Source organism: Haliotis rufescens, unplaced genomic scaffold (genome assembly GCF_023055435.1).
Source record: "Haliotis rufescens isolate VD_foot unplaced genomic scaffold, xgHalRufe1.0.p SCAF_18, whole genome shotgun sequence".
Taxonomy (NCBI): domain Eukaryota; kingdom Metazoa; phylum Mollusca; class Gastropoda; order Lepetellida; family Haliotidae; genus Haliotis; species Haliotis rufescens.
The window spans coordinates 6,550,611-6,574,481 of NW_025963868.1; positions in this window are offsets into that span (position 1 = coordinate 6,550,611).

Below are 23,871 nucleotides of genomic sequence, written 5' to 3' on the forward strand. Positions count from 1 at the left end.
AGCCAATGTATAATTGATTGTATATTTGTTTGTTGTTTTTTTTATTTTTAATTTGCTGAGATGTATATGGTTGTTTTGATGAATATGACATATTGACATATTGACTAATCAGTTTGTTAGCTCACCTCACTGAAAGTCAAGTGAGTTAGTTCATGGTCAAGTTGTCCGGCATCGGTGGCGTCTGTAAATATATTTTTTCTCTCAAACCACTGAACCAATGAAGCTTAAACAGCACATGCTTGTTTGTAACCAATGATGACATCTTGATTTGTTCAACCCAAACTATGTGTTCTGGAGGGGCGGTGAGGAAGTGAGGGTTCAGCAGAAAATTATTATAAAAGTTGCATTTTTTGTTCATTTGTGTATGCTGTTACAACTAAGTCACTCCTGATACTTTTACAAAGTACAATCACATATTAACACCGAAGTCCCTCATGTTACTTGGGAATGGTACTTGGGAAGTCCCTCATATTACTAGGGAAGTCCCTCATGTTGCTTTGGAAGTCCCTCATGTTGCTTGGGAAGTCCCTCATGTTACTAGGGAAGTCCCTCGTGTAGCTGGGGACGTCCCTCATGTTACTAGAAAATACTCTCATGTTACCAGGGAAGTCCCTCATGTTAGTAGGGAAGACCAACAGGCTACTTGGGAGGTCCCTCGTGCTGCTTGGGAAGTCCCTCCTGTTGCTCGGGAAGTCCATCATATTGCTTGGGAAGTCCATTGTGTTGCTTGGGAAGTCCCTCGTGTTGCTTGGGAAGTCCTTCGTGTTGCTTTGGAAGTCCCTCGTGGTAGTTTGGAAGGCCCCAAGATGAACTAAAGCGCCGTGGCTCTGTTCTATGTTTTTTTCTCCACAAACCGCTGCATTTTACAAAACCGCTCCAGATATCAGAAACATGCCCATTAAACCGTAGGCTGCGTTGAGTGTTGGGAACATTGCGGGGAAGGCCATCGTTCAAACGCCACCTCCCGAGGTACATATTCCATTAGCCAGAGCTCTACGTTTCTTGATGTACTGGTTTACTATCACCTCGGACGGTAGGAGCATCAGACCCAGGCCAATTCCTGAACGAGATGTAAATTCATGCAACCAGAAAAAACCGAATCATCAATATATACTAATGGAAAAAGGTAACTGTGCTTCATATAAAGTGGTGTGAATATCATGTTCTTTATTTTAATACCAAACACACTACTTGGGCATTCGTTTGATCAACAAATTCATTGACAAAACCCATACCTGGTTACACGAGACAGAGAAACACGCCCTAAAAGAAAGGTGGCGTATCAACTCAGTGAACGATGTCAAGATCGGGTGTGACCACCATTGATACAGGCAGGCAGCGGTGGCGCATTGATTGACTGAGTGCATGAGTATAGCTATGCTTCAGAGAGGTCTTGAGTCTTCGTAGGCGTCGTTCCATCTCTTTCCCTTAACATAGGGGTCTGGGGTCCTCGTAGGCGTCGATCCATCTCTTTCCCTTAACATAGGGGTCTGGGGTCCTCGTAGGCGTCGATCCATCTCTTTCCCTTAACATAGGGGTCTGGGGTCCTCGTAGGCATCGTTCCATCTCTTTCCCTTAACATAGGGGTCTGGGGTCCTCGTAGACGTCGTTCTATCTCTTTCCCTTAACATAGGGGTCTGGGGTCCTCGTAGGCATCGTTCCATCTCTTTCCCTTAACATAGGGGTCTGGGGTCCTCGTAGGCGTCGATCCATCTCTTTCCCTTAACATAGGGGTCTGGGGTCCCCGTAGGCGTCGATCCATCTCTTTCCCTTAACATAGGGGTCTGGGGTCCTTGTAGACGTCGTTCTATCTCTTTCCCTTAACATAGGGGTCTGGGGTCCTCGTAGGCATCGTTCCATCTCTTTCCCTTAACATAGGGGTCTGGGGTCCTCGTAGGCATCGTTCCATCTCTTTCCCTTAACATAGGGGTCTGGGGTCCTCGTAGACGTCGTTCTATCTCTTTTCCTTATAATAGGGGTCTGGGGTCCTCGTAGGCATCGTTCCATCTCTTTCCCTTAACATAGGGGTCTGGGGTCCTCGTAGGCGTCGATCCATCTCTTTCCCTTAACATAGGGGTCTGGGGTCCTCGTAGGCGTCGATCCATCTCTTTCCCTTAACATAGGGGTCTGGGGTCCTCGTAGGCGTCGTTCTATCTCTTTCCCTTAACATAGGGGTCTGGGGTCCTCGTAGACGTCGTTCTATCTCTTTCCCTTAACATAGGGGTCTGGGGTCCTCGTAGGCGTCGATCTATCTCTTTCCCTTAACATAGGGGTCTGGGGTCCTCGTAGACGTCGTTCTATCTCTTTCCCTTAACATAGGGGTCTGGGGTCCTCGTAGGCGTCGATCCATCTCTTTCCCCTAACATAGGGGTCTGGGGTCCTCGTAGACGTCGTTCTATCTCTTTCCCTTAACATAGGGGTCTGGGGTCCTCGTAGACGTCGTTCTATCTCTTTCCCTTAACATAGGGGTCAGGGGTCCTCGTAGACGTCGTTCTATCTCTTTCCCTTAACATAGGGGTCTGGGGTCCTCGTAGGCATCGTTCCATATCTTTCCCTTAACATAGGGGTCTGGGGTCCTCGTAGGCGTCGATCCATCTCTTTCCCTTAACATAGGGGTCTGGGGTCCTCGTAGGCATCGTTCCATATCTTTCCCTTAACATAGGGGTCTGGGGTCCTCGTAGGCGTCGATCCATCTCTTTCCCTTAACATAGGGGTCTGGGGTCCTCGTAGGCGTCGTTCCATCTCTTTCCCTTAACATAGGGGTCTGGGGTCCTCGTAGGCATCGTTCCATCTCTTTCCCTTAACATAGGGGTCTGGGGTCCTCGTAGGCGTCGATCCATCTCTTTCCCTTAACATAGGGGTCTGGGGTCCTCGTAGGCATCGTTTCATCTCTTTCCCTTAACAGAGGGGTCTGCAGTCCTCGTAGGCATCGTTCTATCTCTTTCCCTTAACAGAGGGGTCTGGTGTCCTCGTAGGCATTGTTCCATCTCTTTCCCTTAACAGAGGGGTCTGCAGTCATCGTAGGCATCGTTCCATCTCTTCCCCTTAACAGAGGGGTCTGGAGAAAGAACTGGCCAAAGCAACACAGCAATGTTATTTTGCCTCAAGATGTCTGTTACAACACGTGCAGTATGTTAGGACAGGCATTTTCCTTCTGCAACGAGACTTTGCGTCCCCGCATTTACACAAAGGGTACAACAAAGTCATGATCTCGAACGCTGTCGTCCCGGTAGTTGAGGCCATTCAAACTGCCATTAAAAATAATGATTTATGTTCTTCCATGAGTTGTGATGCCACCTAATACCATTACACATTCACTCCCAAACTAAAGCGTCGCTAAAACGATTTCCTCTAAGCCTGTTGACACTTGCACGACCATCAGATGTGTCCAGATGAAACCTGTTCTCCTCCGTGAACAGTATACTGTCCCAGTCGTATCTTCTGAGCATCAGATACTGTCTACACTAAGCTCGCCGTGTCTATCGGTGACGTGAAAGCAACACTGGACGGATGTTGTGCTCCTTCTGCCATTAATTTGTCTCAACCCAGGAATTGTCCGAGCTGTTAATGTGGTAGTTTGGTATCGATTCCGTAGATGTCCCAATCGAATAGGATTGCCTTGTTGAAGTGTCTGTATCAGAAAACGTTTCCAAAAAGATAAGATTGTGTTTCGATGAACATTAAAATGTCTGTCAACTTCGTCTGCGCCATTCCTGCTTGCAGCATACCCACAGCGCGTAGACGTGGCATTCCCTTAACCTTTTCTATGGTTAAACGAGTTTTTTTTATGAGCAGTTGATAGCTGTGTGATTATCAGGCTAAAAACACCACGTAAATATCCAAATTGTGTGTCACGACTTCAAACTCGACGAGATGGATAATTTAATTTCAGAATACATTTGGTTTGATTGAACTTTATATGGAGCCAGGTTACGTTTTTCAGTTAATAGTACATGTGTACTCTACGATCTTCGTCATTGCAATATTTGTGTGACATGTTTTAATACTACTTGAGCGTTATAATTGCTTATTCGTTCCAGCTCACCTACTAAAAATCCGTAACTGATCTAGAGGAAGTCAATATTGGTTGCAAAGGAGCTGATTACAAAGACGGATGAAGCGATGACAGCTCCGCTCATCGCCACAGTACGGCAGCCATATTTGTCCGTTAAGATCCTGCAACTGGGCCTGAGTGAAAGAAAGTAATTAGAACAATATACACTCTTCAAAAAAGGAAACGCACAAACAAACAAACAAACAAACAAAACAATAGGTTAACAGGGAAGGTATGTTATAATGGTGTTACGTAGCAATCAAAGACTTATTCGGATTCATTCACACGACACTTGCTTGTCATTGGAAATACATAACTGAAAGGAGTACTGGCATTACTTCGGTAATAGAACTTTGCAACAGGTCGGTCTACATTTCCCCGAATCGAATATTCTACCATGAACTTGGGAAATATGCGATCCTGATCTGCCTATCAGGGGTTTCAAATCACGAGAATCACCCCTGATTGAAACAGCTGATTTGGCGACCTGTTAGGTAATATTTGTACAAAATTATGTTTGTTTCAATGATTTTCGGCACTAGGCATTTTGATGACACCATGATATGTGTACAAACATAGGTTGCAAAATGCAAAGCTACGGTCGCTACAATCTTCAGAGTATGTATGGCAAAATATTTTGGGCGGGAAACATGCTAGAAACGGACTGGGGGAGTGAACTGAAGATGTAAGTTTGTTTTATTTCGACTGTGACGTATATATATAATACATATGTCAAATGTACCATAAGAATACCAAATAGCACACAGGTAATGAAGCATACGGGTAATGAAGCTAGACGTGCAGCAAGGATAAGGATGTAAAGGATTAAACAACTGTCACAAGCTGATTGGATCCTAATTAAAATAGTCTATTGCTTGGTTAGATATTCAAAGGCAGGAGAGATGTATTACCCTTGATTTCTGTTGATCAAAGGTGTGCGACGGGGGATTTCTATAGCTTCTGCGAGTTTTCTTTTGGTGAAGTCCTGATGTTTGGATTTAGTCAAACTGATTTTGGTAGCTACGGAATTTTTACTAGTGGCCTGAGAGGGCTGAATTGCTGTATGCTTTGTTTAAACAGTGTTCAGCGCTTTCATCAATGTATTCGGCGGAAGGTGCAGCATCTAACGTTAGTGTCTGATCGAAATAAATCATTGTGTGAAACTCTTCGTTCGACGTGTTGCAGTCCACCCTCTGCTGAGTGTGATGTCAAGATGCAAATACAGACATTTCCAAAGATCAACAAAGGTCAAATTACTACTTTCTAGTATGTAGTCACAGAGGTAATACCCTGAGGGTCTCAAAAATGTAGTTGGAACTTGGGGAAAACACTTCCGCCAGGTTGAATGTATGCGTGTAGACTTCTTTTCTTTTTATTTACTTTTTGAAATATATTTCTCCCCTGACATTATTTTTTTTGTCTGTATTGAGATTACTGCCCAGGGTCTGCCACAGATACCTTACTGTAGGGAGGTTTGTACATTGGTCTTGAAGTACATGTATAAGGGGTTACTGATAGTTAATAATCCTCGAACATTTTATTTTTCATAACTTTAAATGGCTTAGCAGTCATTATTTTGTTAGTTTTGATTTATTTAAGTGATACTGTTGAATACACATTTCCATGAGCGTTACATATATATATATATAACATGGTTTCAAAAGAGGCCACGTGACAAGCCCCTAAAGCGTTATGATTGGAAATTACGTTTAAACCTGGTTTGGACCTGCAGAGGAAATACTATTTCAGAAATGAGATTTTTTTCGTGAGTGATATTATGTAAACTGTGCATCTTGATTGGTGAATTTTGAACATATGAAACTGTAAATAATGAATGAAAATATTTTATTCTCATTTGAAGAATGACTTCAGGACCATCGCAAATATATCTGTTAAAGTGCAAACCACTTCATTTATTCAAAATAACTAATTGTTTTAGTATGTTTCCAAAGTGACAGAGCGGGCCTCTGCACGTGAGAATCCGAGGTGCGCTCTCTTTTCGACAGTTGTTGACACATCTTTGATATACATAGTGCTGTGTTCACCTCTGAGTTTTGTCTTCCGTCGTCCCACTGAGCTACCTCGGAAGGCCAAACACGTGTTCTTGGAAATATCCTTGACATTACCCCATTGCTTGTTACAGCAGCGACATGGCAACGCTACCGTCAAGTACGGGTACAGCCGGAGTAACACATTAAACAGTGTTCAACAGTTTCGACATAATGATTGATATTAATATATTTATTTCCATAAAGTGGAGGGATTGGCAAACAAGCAAATTTTGCTTATCTGAATGCCTCTCCCAAACATGATATATATACAAATAGCAATACATGGAAAGTGACATGAGAAATGGTATACATTGTATAATTGGCATTATAGATAAGTACTGTTCTGTAAGTGTATAATTACTGGATTATCTTCCATAACTACAGTTACATTATTATTTACATTCAGCACAACAACATCGCAGTATCTTATAGCAAAGCCAACATCTCAGACACAATCTCTAAATCGGCAAGAAGATATAATAAAACTGTGCACCAATTTCAAACTTTCAAGATTTGTTACTGTCGTTAAATTTGAATTACCATTTAGAATTGAATTTAAATCGTAACCTATTACGAAAAAATACATGTTTTGCCTTACTGTACTGTTTAAGGGACACGTAAGAAAGAAATGAAGTGCATCTTCCGTATGATAGCCACAACATCTCGGGCTGTCGGATATAAATCTGACAAATTTGTCGGCGTTAAGATCACTGCAGCCAAGCTTGAGACGGGAGTGTATAACCTGACAGAATCTTGATCCATAATTTGTATCAAAGTATATACCATTCCTATCATTGCTTTTTATAAAACTTTTAAAACTTCCTAAGCTACTGGCATTGGTGTATTAAATAGGTAGTGAGTTCCAAATATTAGCTGTATCTGGAATAAATGATTTGGCATAATTATTTGATTTACACTTTGTGGTTTGCAGCTGTGAGCAGTTTCTCAAATTATAATCACTTGCATAGGACACTCTATTTGGAACTAAGCATGAGAGATAGTCCGGTACTAGATTGTTAACCATTTTATAAAAAAAAAAAATAACTTTTGAAAATGCCTTCTTTCTTCCAATGACTTCTAAGATTTGTTTCTTTATAAAGTTTACTGTGACTTGTGCAACGAACAGCCTCACAAATAGTTCTGAGTGCATCTAAATCTAGATTTAGTTTTTCAAGTAATAACGCCTGTTCTTTTGTGCAGTTGTCCCATATGTGGCAACACTAATCAAATATCGGTAATATGAAAGATTTCTACATAGTTTCCAGTGTTTTTTTCTATTTAAACGATACTTGAAACTTCTGAGACAGTTAATCATTTGACTGACTTTCTTGACTAGGCTATCAATGTGATCGTTCCACATACAATCTTCTTGGAGAGTAAGTCCTAGATGTTTATGAGAATGAACTTCCTGAACAGTAGTGTTTCTCATTTTTTCAAAACTGGTTTTACATTTGGAAGAATCTTCCGGGAAAATTGGTTAGATACTGTTTTATTAGGGTTGAAATCGACCTGCCAGTTTTCTGCCCAAGAGGATATTCTACTTAGATTGTTATTCAGATAATGTGCTGCTGTATTCGGATCATTTACCACGACATATAGGGATGTGTCATCGACAAACAATCTTATATTACTATCAATATCGACTATAATGTCGTTTATGAAAATAAGAAACAGTAATGATTTCAGCATAAACAGGAAAAATGATTCTTATTATACCAAGGGCGGGTCCAGCATCTATCAAAGGGAGGGGTTCAAAATATCAAAATCCTCTCTCTAGATAATTTTACTGGCTACAACATACTACATTTGGTTTTCAAAGGGGGAAAGGGGGGGGGGGGGGGGGGGGGACCTCGTGGACCCCCCTCGCGGGCCACCTAAGTATAAGATTTATGGATACGCCTCAGAGGCAAGGGTATTAAGTGAGTTCCGAAGGGTGAAATCAGGGTTCGTAAAAACAAAGCTCCAGGTTTACAAATCACAACGAACGCCTCACTCCCGTGTACTGTCCAAATTATTCCATAAGGCAAGGATGCATATTAGGACATTATTTACTACACTACATGAGTAGTCACATACACATACTCACACACTACGTGACATTATTTTGATTTCAAAAGTGTTGCAGACATACAGCTTTAAACCCAAGAACAACGAATAATAAATTCAGCAGCGATGGAACAATCTTATTGTGTGATATCACAAACATGTGTTTGAAATCAACCTTGGAACATACAAAATTGATTGTGTTCAAATAATAACAGCTGTACATTATCATTACATTAAGACGTAGGAGAAATACATAGAATGATCTCTGATCTAACCCCTGAAACCTCCAACCAACGTTTAATGTAACGTGAAAAGTGTATCAATTCAAACCTGGAGGACAGTCCGTTCACCTGTTGATGGTCTGGGTGACCAGCCATGAAAACAAAAAATGTTGAGTTGGTTAGTGTGACACAAGTGCCTATTCATTCATCCAAACACTCTTTATTTATCCGTCGCTAAATAAGTGCAATAATCTTTGACGCGACGTTAAACCCCATTTCACCTCAGCTCTTTATTTATCCGAATCTTTGCTCAAACTCGTAAACAAGGCAATGGTAGGTATTATCAACATTAGTTCAGTGTATGACACATCTCTGACTTTAGCGACCATGTCCATTGAAACAAAAGCATCAGGTCTTTTCTATATTTGCAAACCTTCTATAACTCACCATGTGCTTTGTAAGGATCTTAAGATGTGTACATATGCATGTACATAGGCCTTTGAACAATGGAAATGTTTGCAACATACCTGTATGAATGTGTCAACGGTCTATCTGCCCCTCTGAACTGTTGATGCTTCAATGTCACAGAAATATCCCACCGCCTCACAATAGTGACCCCTCCTCACGCAGCTTCAGTTTCGGAGGTTAAAAGTTCACTAACTGCTCCCCGATGATCCCGATTGATTCTAACACCAGGGCTAAATATGTCACCCTGAACAAATAGCTTTATCAGACACGAATTTTTGCATTCTTGAGAGTTCAATATATGCACGCAGGTGGTATATTTATAGCTGGTAGTTTGTTTATAGCATTCAGTCACTACACAAAACATGATAATATTTGTACCGGGGTTAAGTTTACACACGCAATGCCACTTCGTAGCTGTTGGGGGCTGGTCTAACCTTTTCGTGTTTGTCATTATCTTAAGATAATTAGTAAGGCTAATGTTTAGGTATAGCATGAAGGCAACCTGTGTGTGGTACTACGAGTCCAACTTCTATAACTATTACTATTATTCTGTCTATTACCCGAGAGAAAAAAATAAATATATTTAATTCATAGCTTAGAATCATCTGACAAGTCTAGATTCTTTCAGCTCTTGGCAAAACCAAGCATTCTTCTGCGCCCCTTTTGGATTTTGCTTTATATTTTGTATGAATATATATACATTCTACTATGATTACTCTCACAGCAAGCTGACACGCCATGATATAACTGGAATAATGTTTAAAGAGACGTTAAATCCAACTGACGCACTCAGTTAAAACATGTATTTCATGGCTTACTGTGGTAGTCTGTGGTAGTCTGAACGCTAACTTCATCTGAAGTTGACCTCATATGTTGCTAAAGCAAGAATGTCTGAATCATAGCCATCAACACATGCAAAATAAAATTAAGTGTTGCCCTCAATAACTTTTGCAATAATTTCTAAACAATTCGCAACAAGATCCATGCCATTATGTGGAAGGTGGAATGTAAATTCCTAAAGATGGGACGGAAGAAGACTTCTTTTTAAACAGAAAATCTTTCAAACTTTAAAAAGACACTCAAAACCAGTCTCTTTAAGAGAACATATGCCCAGAGCAATCATGGCCTAAGCGCATTTGAGCAGTTCTTAATTGGAATTCTTAAGTTGATTGATTTATTCAAAGTCCGCTGAGGTGAAAAGCCTCTTGTGAAGCTGGGACCTCCTGATGGGAACGTTGTCGTTTCTGAAAAGAAGGGTGATTGTTCCGAGTCCTATTTGATACTTCGAGATTTCAAATGAAACAGACTGCCCACACCTAGCTTAGTTAAGTTTAATCATAACCGACATACACTTATGAAACTTATGACAGATACACACACGTACCGCTCAGAGCCGCTCTCAGTCCGTGGTCTGCTTGGAATGTAATTGTTTTCCACACAATCTGTTTTGATAATCTTATTTCCAGCATTTTAAGTGTTATATTATCTAAAACTAATTATACCATACCATTCTGTTTTCAAAATATGGACATTTTTCACAGTTTGGAGCAATACCGTTTGACATTTTACAATAAACGCTAATGAACCTTCTCACTTGAAGACGTGTGATAATCTTCAACCTTATTCAATGACACGTTCATGTATGTCACATCACGAATTCAATTTAAAGAGCGCAAAACTAGTGAACTGAATACCAGAAATGTCTGTGAGGCATAATATGTTTTGACCTACATGTTAATAATTGACCTGATAAGCGGACCTCGAACCAATGTTCAATCAATGTAAGCGTTGATCAAAGCAAGACTAGTTTTCAACGCCTCATTATAAAGGTCACAACTGTGTGTTGGGGATCCTATTCAGTTTGTTTGTTTGTTTGTTTGTTTATGTGTTGTTTAACGCCGCACTCAGCAATATTCCCGCTACATGAAGGCGTTTCCGAAATAATCGAGTCTAGACCAGACAATCCAGTGATTGATCCACGCAATTGGGATCAGATGACGTGCATCAACCAAGTCAGCGAGCCTGACCACCCGATCCCGTTAGTCGCCTCTTACAATAAGCATGGGTTGCTGAAACCTACTCTACCCCAGGTCTTCACGGGTCGGATCCTGTTCAAGCACTATCCACACATAACATCCATTGTGACAATGGAATAGTCTCATTATACATCATTTTATCATGTTTTGTGCATGCAAGAATAACAGATAATCAAGTATTAGCTTGGACGTTGCTTTAAACAGGTGCCCTCGCAACGCTACATAAACAGTTTTTGATCAAATTCTGATTTGAGTCCATGGGTTGCCCAGTCGTCTAAGACGCAGCAATTCACTGTGCATAGTTAGGTCCATGATTGTGAGTTCGAATACCGGTTCACCCCGATTACCTTTCTAGGTTTGAAAGCAGCACACACATGCTTGTGGGTTTCACCAAGATGATAAACGTTTGAAACCTGCATCACTATGGGCTTTCCTCCCACGTCTAGCTGGCACGCCGTGATATAACTGGAATACTGTTCAAAACGGCGTTAAACCCATCACACTGACTCACACAAATCCTGACTTCAAATGTGAGGTGTCCCGTGACAGGATTATAAAGATGGTTCAATGTTCAGTGTTCAGTGTTTCATGATATATGACTGACATGAGTCATGAGCATTGATCCACGCAATTGGGATATGATGTCAGCAAGCTTGACCATCCGATCCTGTTCGTTGCCTCTTACGACAAGCATAGTCGCCTTTTACGGCACTCATGGGCTGCCGAAGATCTATTCTACCCCGGATCTTCACGGGTCACGAACCGACCTGATGACATATTGCTTTGTATATTATTACACATGTATGTTGGCCAGGTCTCCCCACGTACATCAATACATTGATCAGACCATATTGATATCCTATTTGATGCTAATGTACAAGTAAGTTGGTCAAACCATGCTTTTAGGAGACTTACATGTTTTCTATTTTAACATAGATTACTAATGTTGTTGATTGGATATATACCCCTTGTTGGATGCATCGTTAATGATTTGGGGATTATGTTATATCTTAGAAATGCAGTAATTGGTGCTCTTATACAACAATTCGTAATTCAACGTTTGCCATGCCAACATCAGATGTCGATTCTCCAAATTCAATTGCTCGATATTTTTATAACAGTTCATTAATCATAAATCACTGTTATAATACCACTGGATAGTTGATAAACGTGTTAAATATGTCACAAGCTGGATCAATATCTTGCAATATACAGCAAACGCCAACACCATTTCCTGAGGAATTAAATTTATGTGTGTGAGTGTTACACACAGTGTAACCGGTAAAATTAGAATTTGGAAATAAAAGTGACATCCGTGTCCATTCTACGAGTGCCACCATATCAAGTGTTCATGAATAACTGAAAAGTAGTGATGACATCAGATGTTTGCGAAAAGGTGCGATTTTCCTGCCCCACCCATTGCGAACACGTGTAAAGACAAGTCAACGTCTCACATGAAAATGATGGCCTGAACGTGAGAATGTTAGTAATTGTAAATAAGTCAATAAAAGTTCAAGCAGTGATGATGTCAGTTCACAAATGGGCCTTGTTCTCGGTAGCTATTGAGACCACTACGTGAATAAAAAAACTGATCCGCATCTTCCCGGCATTGATTGCCCTATGGCTTTGAGTCCAAGCTAGCCCAAATGTCTTGTGGAGTTAATATCTAGCGATTTGGACAGCCATGTGAAAATGGTAATGTAATGCATTCATAGGCAAGAGTGGAACGTGCAGTCTGGCATTATCTCCTCTGAACGTTTCTCTTTTATGGTTAGTTGTTAGAACCATGTGTAAAACTTGATCCCTGTGACGAATAGCTATTAAATTGTCCCGCTTACACAAGATATCCACAATGATTCTTTTGAACGTGAACTTATTTTTTTTAACGACACAGTCAGCAAAAACTGACATGCTAGCGACGGAAATTATATTTTATAATTATTGTGTAGCAATCAGAGGCATAGGCGGATCCAGGGTTTCTGGTGTCACCACCCATCAATTCCCTGTAAGCGCATGTTTCCCGAACTGATCAACAAGCAGCACATAGTTTAACTACACTGATTGATTATTCTGCAATTTTAACATTTTATGTCCGGAATAATGCTGAGCTCTCTCATTCACCCGAGGAACTGGCTACTTTTTATGTTTCACTTTTTGCTTCCTAATATTTCTTACTTCCTCTTTTTTTCAACTGATGTTTTTGTAACGTTAAATGGTCGAATAAAACAGTGGCTGTTGATGCGTCTTTTGTCCTCAAAGCGTAAGTCACCTCGCTAAAATATTCTGATCTGTCCATGTTGTGGTGTTTGCTCTGTCAATAAAACGAAGCTGCGGGAACTACTTTTTTTGTGTTTCAATGAGTTTCCGTAGAAGGGAACAAATGTCATTTCTTGCAAAATATTGAATGAATGGAGCACGTTTGATCATTTATGTCAGGTCAGTTGATGAGAAAACATATTATTTGAACAGAAACGCCCTGATACATCCCTTCTCAGGTGGTGCTTCACACGTTTCACATGAATATTTCACCTTGAATACCACTTAATCGTGGTGTGAAGATATGTGTGATGATTTTTGTTAGAAAATCAAAATTAAATTGCATTGCGAGAGTTGTTTGCAAACATCGAGAGCACAGTATTTTTTGTAGCCTAATTTTCGAGTTTGCTAGGTTTTTATATTTTATCATTTTACTGACATTTGGGTTCTCCTACGTTCTGTTACGCTTCAGACGTTTCCTCGGCATGAACCTACATGTAACACGCTGGGATATACCTTACATGAAGGAAAGGCGGGACAACTTTGGAATGGTCAGCAGTCCGAACATGACCATAAAGGGATCGAGTTAAAAGAACACACTTAATAACATTTGGAAAGTTTATCTTCCTCAAATGAGCTCAAATGCATTTCTGAAGAATATTCTGGCTGATTTGTTTTGTACTGCAGAAAATTTTCGAAGAATCTGTTTTATACCTCCAGTAATTTCTGCCAGACATTTATTATTTACCACTTTGTATTATGTACTTACGCTAAATATCGCTCAGCAGTCACTTTTGTAGTAAACAACACGTTGGTGTTGATACATTAGGCTCTGTGGTCTCTCAATATATTTTGCAGTGAGAGCAAATCATTTGGCCTTATAGACTAGGGAATCATATCAAGATTTTCAACAAATCATTTCATACCCTCACATGGCTTCAAATGCCCGATTAGCTACAATGAAAACCAATAAGTGAATTTTTCATACTTTTATTAAACATGGTTTGATGCAGAAAAATGACACTATAGTTCATGAAAAGCAGCTTCACAAGTATGATATTGAAACCACATAGTCCCAAGCGAAAAACTACAGTGGAAGTATTCTAGAGTTCACAGTAGTTGTAAGTGTGGCATCACGTTCGAATGCATTAGAGGATGATGCACAATCATTCAGGGCACTACTTCGAGTTTTCCAGCTGATGCCCGATCCAAGTAATGTCCATCACAGTGGCCTTTGTCAGGTACCAACGACTTGTCCTCCACAGCTTGTTCAGGTTTTGGTGGATCAAATGATTCATACTGAATGAAAAAGAAAGACAATGTCACAAGAAAGCACTTACAAATTGTTGACATGTAGAATAAGTATTGTCGTAACATTGATTTTCTGCCATCAGCGCGTTTTGTTTCTCATAACTAATACTTTCTGTCTCTGCTAATCAATTTGAATGGCACAGACAGCATCGAAGCAGTGCATTTCTGACCTTATCTCGCCATGGCTGTTGGTCAAACAACCGCGACATTAAAGCTATCACGACGGTGACCATCGTTTTAAAGGTTAAATTTGTTACAATATTCCTAGGTGTATAGGATCCATTTCTACCTTATGGCACTAAGCTTACATATTTACAAAAGTAATGATATTCTACAACTACCTACAGATGCAATGTAAAACATATATGAATAATTATATTGAATTACATGCAATACCGAACTAGTCTTGAATAACCACAACTTTACCACCACAAACGTGTATCATGACCCATTTTGACTTCCATCTACTCAAGTGACAGATGACCTCATCAGTGCATGTTTTATTTTCATCTAGGATACCTCATGTTGCTAAATGCAGTACAAATTAGTCCTGTGCCTCAAGCTGTCAATGTAAGCATTCCTGGTTTGATAATTTCACCTCTGTAATGGGAAAACAGATAAACTAACTTCATTGTAGTAAAGGCCAAACATAGCATAAGCTTAATGCATCACAACTTAAAAACAGTTCTGCATCAACATTATTAAGAAAGTTGTTGGCACTTCCAGTTAAATGATGTCATTTCCCGTTTGGGAAGAAGGCAACTTCAGAAGAGAAAGTGCTTTTCCACCAGCAACCATAAACAGAAAGTTATAAGCACTTTTGTTGAAATGACCTTGACCTCAATTTCAAAGAATCACATGTTTGATTATTTTTAGTTGAAAACATAGGGGCAAGCTCTTACAAACATGTTACATACACACAGAGTATTTCCTCAGTACAGAATGAAGCAGAAGTACCTCAAGACAGACTAATCCAGTGACCTTGATCTTCATTGAAGGTCACGCAAAACCTCACTACTTCAAAGCGCTGCACTCAGGATGTCGTCCTACCACAGTTGATGATGAGAACTGGTTGTAAAATCATAATTGCTGAATGAGTGACACATGCCAACCAATCGATCTTAGGAATTAATTAGTTTATGTCATTTTAATGTTTTTCAGTGCCATGTCCAGATAATCTAGAATACACTTAACAAAAACAAACAAACAAACTTAAATGCTTACTTTCGATGTAAAAACATTTGAGGAGTAATTATGAAAAATTATATTTGATTGCCTAGACATTTGGACCTTCCAGTAGGTCTTTGTCATTTTAATTAATTGTAACTACATTTAACGCTTTTTATTATTGAGAACACGTGACCTTGACATTATCAATATCAACTGCAATATTTTCAAGGGCTAACCAGTATATAAAACCAAATATGAAGTCTCATGGTGGAGTCCAATGTCACAACGAAAATATTGTACATGCTTTTCATTGAAAATAGGTCACTGTGACCTAACAAATATCTGCAGAAATGGACACTGAAGTGAAAGGCACTGTTCTGTCTCCACGGTGTCCTCGTGACAGTGACACTGAATATCTTCTGGCAATCATTTCATCAAGAGGTCTCGAATAATTTCGTGACAGTGAATTATCACTTGAATATCTTCTTAGCAGTCATTGCTTCGAGATTAACTCTTCGAACTCTCATACCTCTTCATGACAGAGAAGTGTCATTGAAAATATTCTTCGTAATCAATGCCTCGAAACGGCCGATTGGAATTCTTCTGTCTCCAGGGTGTCATCGTGAAAGTGAACTTCCACTAAATATATTCTTGGCAAAGAATGCCTCGAGATGTCATTGATCTTTCATTGCCTCCAAGGTATCTTCGTGACAGTGATGTGTCACTGAATGTAATCATATCAACCAATGAATCGAAATGTCCTCTTAGAACCCTTCTGCCTCCAGGGTGTCTTTAAGTCAGAGAAGTGTCATTGAATATACTCTTAGCAATCAATGCCTCGAGATGTCATGAATCTCTTATCCCTCCAGGGTGTCTTCGTGCCACTCAGTATGATCTTGGCAGTCATTCCCTCGAGGTGTACTCTTGGCATTTTCCGCCTCCAGGGTGTCTTTGTGACAGAGAAGTGCCACTTACTAAATTCTTGGCTATCAATGCCTCGAGATGTACTCTTTGATCTTTTCTGCCTCCAGGGTGTCTTCGTGACAGAAATATGTCACTTAATCCACTCTTGGCAATCAATGCCTCGACATGTCCTTTTGGAATTCTTCTGCTTCAAATATGTCTTTCTGACAGTGAAGTGCCACTTCATACATTCTTAGCAATCAATGCCTAGAGATGTCATGGATCTCTTCTGCCTCCAAGGTGTCTTCGTGACAGTGATGGGTCACTGAATATAATCATATCAATCAATGAATCGAAATGTCCTCGTAGAACCCATCTGCTTCCAGGTTGTCTTTACATCAGAGAAGTGTCATTCAATATATTCTCAGCAATTAATGCCTCGAAATGTCCTCTTAGAACTCTTTTGCCTCCAGGGAGTCATCGTGACAGAGAAGTGACACTTAATACAGTCCTCTCAATCAATGACTTGAAATGTGCACTTTCATTTCTTCCGCCTCCAGGGTGTCTTCGTGACAGTGAAATGTCACTTAAAATATTCTTTGCAATCAATGCCGCGAAATGTCCTCTTAAAACCTTTCTACCTCCAGGGTGTCCTTGTGACAGTGAAGTGTCATTGAATATATTCTTAGCAATCAATGCCTCGAAATGTCCTCTTGAAACGTTTCTGCTTCCACTGTGTCTTCGTGACAGTGAAGTGTCACTGAATATCTTCTTTGTAGTCAGTGCCTCGAAATGTTCTCTTAGAAATCTTCTGCCTTCAGGGTGTCTTCGTGACAGGGAAATGTCACTTGAAATATTCTTGGCAATCAATGCCGCGAAATGTCCTCTTAAAACCTTTCTACCTCCAGGGTGTCCTTGTGACAGTGAAGTGTCATTGAATATATTCTTAGCAATCAATGCCTCGAAATGTCCTCTTGAAACGTTTATGCTTCCACTGTGTCTTTGTGACAGTGAAGTGTCACTGAATATCTTCTTTGCAGTCAGTGCCTCGAAATGTTCTCTTAGAAATCTTCTGCCTTCAGGGTGTCTTCGTGACAAGGAAATGTCACTTGAAATATTCTTGGCAATCAATGCCGCGAAATGTCCTCTTAAAACTATTCTACCTCCAGGGTGTCTTCGTGACAGTGAAGTGTCATTGAATATATTCTTGGCAATCAATGCCTCGAGATGTCCTCATAGATTTCTTCTGCCTCCAGGGTGTTTTCGTGACTGTGAAGTGTCACTGAATATCTTCTTGGCATTCATTGCCTCAAGATGCTTCATGTCACTGTTTTCCCTCCAGGGTGTGTTCGTGCCAGGGAAGTGCCACTTAATAATTCTTGGCAATCAATGCCTCGAACTGTGCACTTTGATCTCCTCTGCCTCCATAGTTCATTCATGACATTCAATTTCCACTGAACATCTTATTAGCAGCATCACTGCATAAGTCTTCTTGACCTCCCTTTGCCTCCAGTGTGTGACCGTCGTTATCAAGTGGTCGGGCATGCTTCAGGTGGATACAAAGAGGCTGACACTGCCTCTGACAACCAAACAATCCCAGATTTTGAACCTAAATCTAAAGAATTTGGAAGTGTCTTTCTATAAAGTAATGCGCCTACGTGCAGGTTGTTAGTGTGGGTTAGTTCAGGTTAGTACAGTGTTAAGTCTCTGAACCTAACGTGTCTCAGAAGCATACCCGACCCTTAGATTGAGGTCTCCAGAGGTCTTATTTGGTTACCAGTGACCAAGGAAGGTGGGAAATCTGGTCCTGGAGAGTCTCCTGGTGATGTCTTATTGGCAGACATATTCCTAAAGAGGTCGTCTTGGTCATTTTCTGTCCCCAGAAGTCTTGTTGGCAAACATTGCCTCCAGATGTTTCCTTGCAACTCGCCTGTGTCTCTTCTGTGATTTGTTACATTCTATCCTCTGACCCATCAATGTCCTTATAGAGCTCTTCAGCCTCCATGTTGTCGTCGTGACAGTGAAGTGTCACTGAACGTATCCTCAGCAATCAGTGAATCGCAATATCCTCTTCAAACTTTCCTGTCTCAAGGGGGTCTTCGTGGCAGTAAAGTGCCACTCAATATTATCTTGGCAATCAATGCCTCAAGATGTCATAGAATTCATCTGCATCCAAGGTGTCTTTGTGACAGTGAAGTGTCACTGAATGTATTCTTAGCAGTCAATGGCTTATAATGTCCTTTTGGAGCTCTTCTGCCTTCAGGGTGTCGTCGTGACCGTGAGGTATCACTGAATGGATTTTTTAGGAATCAATAAATCGAAATATCTTCTTAGTAACCTTCAGCCTCCAGGCTGTCTTTGTGACAGTGAAGTGTCACTGAATGTATTCTTAGCAATCAGTGCGTCTAGATTTCACAGATCTATTCTGCATCCGAGGTCTCTTCGTGACAATGAAGTGCCACTCAATATACTCTAGGCAATCAGTGCGTCTAGATGCCATAGAACTCTTCTGCATCCAAGGTGTCTTCGTTGCAGTGACGTGTCACTGAATATCTTCATACCAATCAATGCCTCGAAATGTCCTCATCGAATTCTTTTACCTGTAGGGCGTCTTTGTGACAGTGAAGTGTGACGGAACGTATCCTTAGCAATTAATGAATAGAAATATTCTCTTCAAACTCTTCTGTCTCAAGGGTTTTGTTCGTGACAATGAAGTGTCACTCAATATAAACTTGGTAATCAATGCGTCGAGTTGGAATGGAACTCCTCTGCCTGTTGGGCGTCTTCGTGACAATGAAGTGCCACTCAATATACTCCAGGCAATCAGTGCGTCTAGATGCCATAGAACTCTTCTGCATCCAAGGTGTCTTCGTTGCAGTGACGTGTCACTGAATGTATTCATAGCAATCAATGCCTCGAAATGTCCTCATCGAATTCTTCTACCTCCAGTGTGTCTTTGTGTCAATGAAGTGTCATTGAACGTATCCTCAGGAATGAATGAATGTAAATATCCTCTTCAAAGTCTTCTGTCTAAGGGTTGTCTTCGTGACAATGAAGTGTCACTGAACGTATCCTCAGGAATGAATGAATAGAAATATCCTCTTCAATGTCTTCTGTCTAAGGGGTGTCTTCGTGACAATGAAGTGTCACTGAACGTCTCCTCAGGAATGAATGAATAGAAATATCCTCTTCAAAGTTTTCTGTCTAAGGGGTGTCTTCGTGACAATGAAGTGTCACTGAACGTATCCTCAGGAATGAATGAATAGAAATATCCTCTTCAAAATCTTCTGTATAAGGGGTGTCTTCGTGACAATGAAGTGTCACTGAACGTATCCTCAGGAATGAATGAATAGAAATATCCTCTTCAAAGTCTTCTGTCTAAGGGGTGTCTTCGTGACAATGAAGTGTCACTGAAGATATCCTCAGGAATGAATGAATAGAAATATCCTCTTCAAAGTCTTCTGTCTAAGGGGTGTCTTCGTGACAATGAAGTGTCAATGGACTTATCCTCAGGAATGAATGAATAGAAATATCCTCTTCAAAGTCTTCTGTCTAAGGGGTGTCTTCGTGACAATGAAGTGTAACTGAACGTATCCTCAGGAATGAATGAATAGAAATATCCCCTTCAAAGTCTTCTGTCTAAGGGGTGTCTTCGTGACAATGAAGTGTCACTGAACGTATCCTCAGAAATGAATGAATATAAATATCCTCTTCAAAGTCTTCTGTCTAAGGGGTGTCTTCGTGACAATGAAGTGTCATTGAACGTATCCTCAGGAATGAATGAATAGAAATATCCCCTTCAAAGTCTTCTGTCTAAGGGGTGTCTTCGTGACAATGAAGTGTCACTGAACGTATCCTCAGGAATGAATGAATACAAATGTCCTTTTCAAAGTTTTCTGTCTAAGGGGTGTATTCGTGACAATGAAGTGTCTCTGAACGTATCCTCAGGAATGAATGAATAGAAATATCCCCTTCAAAGTCTTCTGTCTAAGGGGTGTCTTCGTGACAATGAAGTGTCACTGAAGATATCCTCAGGAATGAATCAATATAAATATCCTCTGCAAAGTCTTCTGTCTAAGGGGTGTCTTCGTGACAATGAAGTGTCACTTAACGTATCCTCAGGAATGAATGAATAGAAATATCCTCTTCAAAGTCTTCTGTCTAAGGGGTGTCTTCGTGACAATGAAGTGTCACTGAAGATATCCTCAGGAATGAATCAATATAAATATCCTCTTCAAAGTCTTCTGTCTAAGGGGTGTCTTCGTGACAATGAAGTGTCATTGAACGTATCCTCAGGAATGAATGAATAGAAATATCCTCTTCAAAGTCTTTTGTCTAAGGGGTGTCTTCGTGACAATGAAGTGTCACTGAAGATATCCTCAGGAATGAATGAATAGAAATATCCTCTTCAAAGGTTTTTGTCTAAGGGTTGTCTTCGTGACAATGAAGTGTCACTGAACGTGTCCTCAGGAATGAATGAATATAAATATCCTCTTCAAAGTCTTCTGTCTAAGGGGTGTCTTCGTGACAATGAAGTGTCACTGAACGTATCCTCAGGAATGAATGAATAGAAATATCCTCTTCAAAGTCTTCTGTCTAAGGGGTGTCTTCGTGACAATGAAGTGTCACTGAAGATATCCTCAGGAATGAATGAATAGAAATATCCTCTTCAAAGTCTTCTGTCTAAGGGGTGTCTTCGTGACAATGAAGTGTCAATGGACTTATCCTCAGGAATGAATGAATAGAAATATCCTCTTCAAAGTCTTCTGTCTAAGGGGTGTCTTCGTGACAATGATGTGTAACTGAACGTATCCTCAGGAATGAATGAATAGAAATATCCCCTTCAAAGTCTTCTGTCTAAGGGGTGTCTTCGTGACAATGAAGTGTCACTGAACGTATCCTCAGAAATGAATGAATATAAATATCCTCTTCAAAGTCTTCTGTCTAAGGGGTGTCTTCGTGACAATGAAGTGTCACTGAACGTATCCTCAGGAATGAATGAATATAAATATCCCCTTCAAAGTCTTCTGTCTAAGGGGTGTCTTCGTGACAATGAAGTGTCACTGAACGTATCCTCAGGAATGAATGAATACAAATGTCCTTTTCAAAGTTTTCTGTCTAAGGGTTGTCTTCGTGACAATGAAGTGTCACTGAACGTGTCCTCAGGAATGAATGAATATAAATATCCTCTTCAAAGTCTTCTGTCTAAGGGGTGTCTTCGTGACAATGAAGTGTCACTGAACGTATCCTCAGGAATGAATGAAAAGAAATATCCTCTTCAAAGTCTTCTGTCTAAGGGGTGTCTTCGTGACAATGAAGTGTCACTGAAGATATCCTCAGAAATGAATGAATATAAATATCCTCTTCAAAGTCTTCTGTCTAAGGGGTGTCTTCGTGACAATGAAGTGTCACTGAACGTATCCTCAGGAATGAATGAATAGAAATATCCTCTTCAAAGTCTTCTGTCTAAGGGGTGTCTTCGTGACAATGAAGTGTCACTGAACGTATCCTCAGGAATGAATGAATAGAAATATCCCCTTCAAAGTCTTCTGTCTAAGGGGTGTCTTCGTGACAATGAAGTGTCACTGAACGTATCCTCAGAAATGAATGATAGAAATATCCTCTTCAAAGTCTTCTGTCTAAGGGGTGTCTTCGTGACAATGAAGTGTCACTGAACGTATCCTCAGGAATGAATGAATAGAAATATCCCCTTCAAAGTCTTCTGTCTAAGGGGTGTCTTCGTGACAATGAAGTGTCACTGAACGTATCCTCAGGAATGAATGAATACAAATGTCCTTTTCAAAGTTTTCTGTCTAAGGGGTGTATTCGTGACAATGAAGTGTCACTGAACGTATCCTCAGGAATGAATGAATAGAAATATCCCCTTCAAAGTCTTCTGTCTAAGGGGTGTCTTCGTGACAATGAAGTGTCACTGAAGATATCCTCAGGAATGAATCAATATAAATATCCTCTTCAAAGTCTTCTGTCTAAGGGGTGTCTTCGTGACAATGAAGTGTCACTTAACGTATCCTCAGGAATGAATGAATAGAAATATCCTCTTCAAAGTCTTCTGTCTAAGGGGTGTCTTCGTGACAATGAAGTGTCACTGAAGATATCCTTAGGAATGAATCAATATAAATATCCTCTTCAAAGTCTTCTGTCTAAGGGGTGTCTTCGTGACAATGAAGTGTCACTGAACGTATCCTCAGGAATGAATGAATAGAAATATCCTCTTCAAAGTCTTTTGTCTAAGGGGTGTCTTCGTGACAATGAAGTGTCACTGAAGATATCCTCAGGAATGAATGAATAGAAATATCCTCTTCAAAGGTTTTTGTCTAAGGGTTGTCTTCGTGACAATGAAGTGTCACTGAACGTGTCCTCAGGAATGAATGAATATAAATATCCTCTTCAAAGTCTTCTGTCTAAGGGGTGTCTTCGTGACAATGAAGTGTCACTGAACGTATCCTCAGAAATGAATGAATATAAATATCCTCTTCAAAGTCTTCTGTCTAAGGGGTGTCTTCGTGACAATGAAGTGTCACTGAACGTATCCTCAGGAATGAATGAATAGAAATATCCTCTTCAAAGTCTTCTGTCTAAGGGGTGTCTTCGTGACAATGAAGTGTCACTGAACGTATCCTCAGGAATGAATGAATAGAAATATCCCCTTCAAAGTCTTCTGTCTAAGGGGTGTCTTCGTGACAATGAAGTGTCACTGAAGATATCCTCAGGAATGAATCAATATAAATATCCTCTTCAAAGTCTTCTGTCTAAGGGGTGTCTTCGTGACAATGAAGTGTCACTTAACGTATCCTCAGGAATGAATGAATAGAAATATCCTCTTCAAAGTCTTCTGTCTAAGGGGTGTCTTCGTGACAATGAAGTGTCACTGAAGATATCCTTAGGAATGAATCAATATAAATATCCTCTTCAAAGTCTTCTGTCTAAGGGGTGTCTTCGTGACAATGAAGTGTCACTGAACGTATCCTCAGGAATGAATGAATAGAAATATCCTCTTCAAAGTCTTTTGTCTAAGGGGTGTCTTCGTGACAATGAAGTGTCACTGAAGATATCCTCAGGAATGAATGAATAGAAATATCCTCTTCAAAGGTTTTTGTCTAAGGGTTGTCTTCGTGACAATGAAGTGTCACTGAACGTGTCCTCAGGAATGAATGAATATAAATATCCTCTTCAAAGTCTTCTGTCTAAGGGGTGTCTTCGTGACAATGAAGTGTCAATGAACGTATCCTCAGAAATGAATGAATATAAATATCCTCTTCAAAGTCTTCTGTCTAAGGGGTGTCTTCGTGACAATGAAGTGTCACTGAACGTATCCTCAGGAATGAATGAATAGA